Here is a 7,177-nt window from a genome sequence, read left to right as displayed (position 1 = left end):
CCATCGGCATGGCCACAGCCATGGACTCCCACCCTGCTTCTCCTCTACCAACCTCTTTGACAGTTTCAGTCAACGGGCTCTGCGGCTCCCCCAGCTGGGCAGTCCCATGCACTTCGCAGGCGGTGTTCACACACGGACACGCTCTCGATTCCCAGCCCCCTATCTTCAGTTTAGATCTGTCTCCTGAGCCCGAGGCGTGGACAGCTTGGACGCCTCTCTGTTGGACAGCTGTTCCTGGGTATTTCATGAACACCTTAGATTCAACATGTCCCCAAACCAAACAGCTTTTCCTCCTTGCTCAACCTGCTTCTCCACCAATGTTTCCAACCAAATCATAGGCAAAATTGCCCAAGCTGGAATCTTAAGCGTCATCTATACCTTCATGAAGCTCCAATAAATCTGAAGTCTTATGGATTCTAGTGTCTAAAATATCCCCTTGGAAAAGTAACTAAGAGTGATGAAGAATACATCTCATGGAACAGAACTGAAAGAGCCCATGAGGTATTTGGGGAGAAAAAACTTTCCTACCTCTGTCCCAGCCCTTCCCAGGGTCATCCCCTTCTAAAAGTTTGCTATTTATCCTTCCAAAATTACTTGATGCCTATCCAAGCATATGTGAGTATACAGTTCCCTTAAAAACACCTATATAATAGTACAGTGTACTAGAGGAACAATTTTTGCTCTTATCAATATATTTTGAAGACTTTCATGTCAATAGAACCTAAAAACAACCCCTTCCATAGGTCTCTGCCTCTCTGGTCCATATGGGCATTATAGAATGGGCCACTGCCTGAACAGGCGGTGGCGCAGTGGATAGAGCGTCGGACTGGGATGCGGAAGGACCCAGGTTCGAGACCCCAAGGTTGCCAGCTTGAGCGAGGGCTCATCTGGCTTGAGCAAAAAGCTCACTAGCATGGACCCAAGGTCACTGGCTTGAGCAAGGGGTTACTCGGTTTGCTGAAGGCCCGCGGTCAAGGCACATATGAGAAAGCAATCAATGAACAACTAAGGTGTTGCAACAAAAAAGTGATGATTGATGCTTCTCATCTCTCTCCGTTTCTGTCTGTCTGTCCCTATCTATCCCTCTCTCTGACTCTCTCTCTCTCTGTCCCTGTAAAAAAATAAAAAATTAAAATTAAAAATAAATAAATAAATAAAACGGGCCACCATTACCTCCCTCCTGCTCTGAGACCTCACCGTTCTCCCTGCGTGCAGCCTCAGTCTTCTCTGATCCACAGTGCACGCTACAGCCAAAATGACCTTCGTAGAATGCAACTTCTGCCTCCAACTGGGGTCTCCTGAAAGCCCTTCCATGAGCCGACCCCTGGCAACCTCCCCCTTCTTGCATCTCTCCTCCTGCACCCTGCCACCAAGCTGAATTATCATTAGCCATGCGGTCATGCTATGTTCTCCTTCTTGACCATCACAGTTCCTGGTCCTTTCTACCTTTCCACACCCGTTCCCTGTTCCGTCTTTGTAACTTGTGTTCATCCTATTGGCCTCAATGATCACACATTGATTGTGTGTGTGTGTGTGTACAGGTGTGTCCCTGACACACTGGGCTGGAGTTCACCTGCTCTGTGTTCCCAGGCCACCTCGCTTTTCCTTTTATTACATACCCTGTGCTTTATTGTACTGACTTGTTCAAATGTCCATCCTTGTTAGTAGATTATAAGGCAGTGATGACGTCCATCCAGTCGTCATTGTGTGGTCCATGCAGGGCACAATTTCTGGTACAATGCCATGGGTAGTAAATATCCATGATCTGAATCTATCAATGATTGGCCTGTTTCTGTTCTAAGTAAAACATACCTGCCTCTGAGTGGGGTTGGGATAATTAAAAATGAGCAGATGATTTGGGTGGAAGCACTTTGAAAAGGGAAAACACCAACAGGAATGGGATTATTGAGAAAATTTTCCAGTTTAGGGATGTACATATATAAATATACACCTCTGTGCATGAGAGAGAGAGGGAGAGAGACAGAAAGATGGAGAGAAAAAGAGAGAAGGAGGAGGGAGAGAAGGAAAAGGAGGAGGGAGAGAGGGAGAAGGAGCAAGGAGAGAGGGAGAAGATGTGGACTATTATGAGGAAAAAGAAAAGGGAAGAACCCCAGCCGTGGAGCTTGAGGACAGGTCTTACTGAACTGTCTGGTGTGTGGTGTGGTCTGACAGGAGCAGTCACAGGATCTACAGGGTTCTGTGTCTGCCCTCGGGAGCAGCATGTGTGAGTGAACCACGAGCTACAGGGATCAGGTGGCTGGCAGATGCTCTTGTCCTGACAGGCAGCTGCCAGGCTTACTGAGGGGGCTCCAGAGACAGGGGCCGGGGACAGAGAAAGCCTGCTCTTCCTAGAACTCAGGAGTCCTTGGGGCACCCTCAAACAGTTTCCATTCACCCCTCCTGCCTCCAACCCCCTGGTCACTGCAGAATACAGAAGGCAGGACATTCTGGCTCCTGGGTACCCCAACACCAGAGGTAGGGAGGTGACAGGAGGTTCTGGACTTGACACATATGTTCCCTCCCTGCTGCTCAAGTATTTTATTGAGCAGGTTCTGGTAAGGAGGACTGTGGAGCCCCTGAGGCATGGCTCCGGGTGGCAGCAACCTCGGGAAGGAAGGACAGGGGACCTGCGGGTGGGCGGGGGGAAAGTCAGAGAGGCCAGGGAGGAGGGACGGGCCTGTGGGTCCCTGGAGGCTGGTGTGCTGGCACAACCAGGGTGGAAACATGGAGTTGGAGCGAGAGCCAGCCGTGGCACCCACAAGGCGCCTTGGCACACCTGAGTTCACACAGTGAAAGCTGAGAAAACTCCTCGATGTGGGGTCAAGGGTCATTTCCTGGTCTGGGTCAGGCCGTGTGCTTCTTCAAAGCCAGTCACCTGGGGTGGACTGGGCACACCTGCTTCCTTGGCATGTACCACTTCCTAGTCATCCTGGCGTGGAGGGGGCGGTGATTACAGCCCCGGCCCGAGGCCAGGCTGCAGCTGGAGGGACCAAGTGTGCACGACCCCATTCCCTCCCCCTGCCAGGACACACACACACTTCCTTGTCACCTTCCCCAGCACCCCTGGCACCTTCTGGGCCATGCTTGTACCCTGACCCAGCTTTGCCTTTGGGGTCCAGGCAGGGAAATGCACCCACTACATAGCTGCAGTTCCCTCAGCACAGATCACCCCCATGCGATGCCTGGCAGGCAGCCAGGAGGACACAGCGTGGCTGAGCCTCTGCCCTGAGGATCTGCAAGGCAGGCCGACGGGCAGGTAAAGGGGCGATGGCACCGCAGTGCTATTCTGTACACTAGGGGCGTGGAGAAAGGGGGAGGGCTCTGGAGGGGGCTGGCACCAGCCCTGGCCGGGTGAGGGCAGGTTCCCTGGGAAGACAAGAGAGAACTTGGCAGTGGAGCTGAGCTTCAAGGTCTGAGCTGGAGCTCATACCTCCCAGGCACCATCTTCTTGTGCTGGGGCCAAGAGTGACATGGTACTGCGCCCAGTGTGGGGACAGGCTGGAGACCCTATTTCCTCCCTACTCACTTCCACAGTGGACACGGAGCGGGGGTTCAACAGTCTCTGTGGGAGAGCTAGGGGGTGAGGGCAGGTGCTAACAGTCTGAGGTCGGATCTGCTCTGGTTGTCAGGGTGGATTTGTCCATGGGCGGGGACACTGGTCATTGAAGGGGCTCCAAGACCTCAAACCAGCAGCAGGAGAGGGGACCCAGGGAGTAAGAACAGAGGCTGTTACTGTGCACCTGCCATGGGGCCAGGTGCCTCCCACACTGGTCCCATCTCCGCCTCACCACCAGCTGCTGCTAGTCTACTTCTCCAGACAGGCCCCTGAGGCCCAGGGAGGGTAAGGAGCTGGCCCAAGGTCAAGCGGCTGTGACAGTGCTCATGCTGTAGACGGAAAACGGAGGCCCGGAGAGGTAGGCTAACTTGCCCCAGACTAGTAATTAGCAGTTTGACTTTGGACCCAAACTGGTCTGGCCTCCAGCCCTGTGCGCCTTCCATGACAAGATTCAGAGCCCCTCTAGACGTGGCAGCTGCAGTCCCCCCACAGAAAGTTATTTTCGGGATGTGTTTGGTTTCAAATACTCCCACCCAAGCAAAGGTCATAAAGCAGATGACTAGCTCTCACATTACACCGCATGGCACATCAAGTTTTCTCATGTCCCTTATCTTTAATCCTGATGACAATCCTGTGGAGTAAACAAGGCAGGATGACGGTCCTGTCACAGACAGGGAAGCCGGTTTTCAGAGAGATGGTGCTATTGAAGCCCAGGACAGCATACCAACCCAGGGCCCTTGGACTTCCCGGGGGGACCTGTCCCCTCGTCGCTCTCTCATCTGCCTGTGTGGACAGATGGACAAGTCCCAACGCAGGTCAATGGGGCGCTACTCTCTACACCAAGTCTTCAGCAAGGACCAACACAGAGGTGGCACTCAGAGACACTCGCACACCTCTGACAGGGAATTTACAGCACGTCCTCCGCGAGGGGCCCGCCCCGCAGCCACAGAATCCCACGCTGACGCCTTCCCCGTAGCTGGCAGTGGGCGGCCCTGCGCTCTGGCTTCTCGGTCCGCACGCTGGTCCGCACGCTGGTCCGCTGGTCCGCTCGCGAGCGTATTGGGCCAAGCCCTGATCGCTGCCTCGTGGCTCCTGGACTTCTCTATAGCTTGGGTTCACATCTAAGTCAGCGATTGCTGTTGGGACCTTCAGGCTGGCCGGGAGAAGGGGGCAGAGCCAGGGCCTGGGCACTGCCTGGCCCCAGGACGCAGCAGGCAGTGAGTGGTGTGCTGGGTCCTCAGGGCCAGTGGGCTGTCCCCTATCGGGGATCACAGGGTGCGCTGTGGAGTGCCGGGCACCTGCGCCAGCCTGGATGTGTGGACACGCCCTCCTGCACGAGGCTCCGCTTGGGTCCACCGGCCCTGAAAAGCCTGTGCAGGGGGCAGGTGCAGAACTGTACCTAGCGCTTTCTTTCTCTCCTAGGACTTGTTATCACGGTAGCTAGTGCTTTCTTGCTCTCCTCGAACTTGCTATTGCACTGGCTGACCAGGGACCTCGCGCTCTCGTTGCCCTGGGAGGTTGAGAATTGCCCAATAGCTCTCTGGAGAACGTACAGTTTGGCTCCCGTCCCTTCCTTGTACCCAGCTGGGACACCACCTCCCGGTCTCCGGCGCCTGGCTCCCCACCCTCCTCTCAGCTCCCACCACGCCCTGCTTAGGTATCTGCCACAGACTCTGCCTAGCCCCTAGTGCCCGAGCCCCTAGTTCCCCAGCGTTGTGCTGCCTTGCAGGCTTGGGGAGTCACCCCCTTCCTGAGGCTGCTCCATCCTGGGGCACAGCTGCAGCCCGGCTCCGAGGAGAGGAGCCCACAGCTGCCTCCCGGGTCCGCCTGTCCAGCGTCAGCCTCCTCTGTCCTGCGCTTGCTGCCTGCCCTGCCTCTCCGACCCTGCCTGCTGCCCCTGCCTCTCCGACCCTGCCTGCTGCCCCTGCCCCATTCCCCGCAGGGCGCCCTCCCTGCAGTCAACAATTGCCCTGACTGATGGATCAAATCTGGCATTTTGCTTGTTTTTTATTACAGAGGTGGCAGGGCGTCTGGGTGACTGTTAGTGTTAAATAAATAGAATTTGAAAGCGTTCTTATCACCGCCTTGTAGCCCTTTCAGGGACTGTGCTGGAGTGGGGGCAGGGAGCAGAGCAGGCGGGGACATGCGGGGGAGGGTCACTGGGCGTGATGGCCGGGCAGGGCAGCTGCTGGAGGAACTGGGCTTCCCTGTGGGAACACCTGCTTGTGGAAGAGCGTGTTGTTTTTGGTGTGGGATTTTCATGGCGATAATCTGATTTGGGAGAATGACTGGATCCTGTCTCCTGGGCCACAACCCAATCTATTTAACTCTAGACTTTATAGCCCACATGCCCTGAGCTCGGTGTCCCATTGCCCAGCGTGGAATAGAGTGGACAGATCGCACACCTGTCCCTAGCCCCATCTCTGACTGTCCAGCACTTTGGGAATCCCCACAGTGAAAGGCTGTCCCCTCTCGGCACCCAGACTGGGGTCCTAGCACCCTGCTATTTATAAGACTAGACAGTGATCAGAAGTCATGTGTCCCGATGTCCTTCCTGTCTACATGATGTCTCTCCTCTCTGCTTGGTGGACATCTGCCTCTGTGACTCCAAGACGAAGACAGATCTCAGCGGAGAGAATGGAGCTCATTCTGATAGGAGGTGCCTCTGAGCCCCAGCCTTTCTGCAGGTGGAAGTTGGGGGGCTTCCTGTTGAAAAGACAAGGAAAACTTAAGAACTCAAGAGTTCTTATTGCTGTAGATCTGAACAGTAAAAGGTAAGTGACTTGGCCACGGTCACACACAGATGTCTGGCCGAACTGCGATTGGTGTGCAACTGTCCTGGTCACGTGCTGCTGTCTCTCTGCCCTGCCTGCTCCAGAAGCCGGTCTCAGGGCTCACTCCCCGTGTTTGGAAAGCTCTTTGAGGGTCTGTGCACACGAAGTGTCTCAATACCTGGTGACTTCTTCAATGCCTGATATAAAGGAGCTTGGAATGACATTAGAGGGGCGAAATAGACTGGGGGGAAGTCGCAGAGCAGAGGGGTCCAGTGGGGGAAGGGAGAAGGCCTCAGGGTCTGGGAGAAAGAGAGAGAAAGATGAAAAGAGGGGAGAGGCTTGGGAAGCACACTGCAAACTCCGACACCCTCCTGTATACCGCTCTGTCCCCAGCCGGGTCACGCTGGGGCCACAAGCTATGACTTTAGCCAGCAGACACCTCCAGAGAGAGTTGGGGTCTGGCCAGGGTTTGTGTGGCTCCTTTCCTCACTCAGCCCCTTCCCTGTCACCTCCTGGATAGAGGGGTTGGAAACAGATGATCTAAACCACTGAGGGGGTATGGGAGAGACTGCAAACCCAGGGAGACCTCGCAGGGCTGGGTCAGAGCATCTTCCCTGTAGAGGTGCGTTGGGACGGGAGGGGGGCCTGGGTGACAGGGAGGATGCTCCCTGACATCCTACCTCCCCCACTCCCTCCATACACATGCCCATCTCTGGTCTTGGGCACATTCCACAAGATGTAAGGGTCCAGAAAGACCAACACCTGTGAACTTGAAAATCTATAGACTCTCAGGGCAATGCCAGGACACAGACACACGTGCACACACATCCCTGGGCTAACTCATTGC

The sequence above is a fragment of the Saccopteryx leptura genome, chromosome 2 (genome assembly GCF_036850995.1).
Source record: "Saccopteryx leptura isolate mSacLep1 chromosome 2, mSacLep1_pri_phased_curated, whole genome shotgun sequence".
Lineage (NCBI taxonomy): Eukaryota > Metazoa > Chordata > Mammalia > Chiroptera > Emballonuridae > Saccopteryx > Saccopteryx leptura.
Note: the sequence above shows the minus strand (reverse complement) of the source record.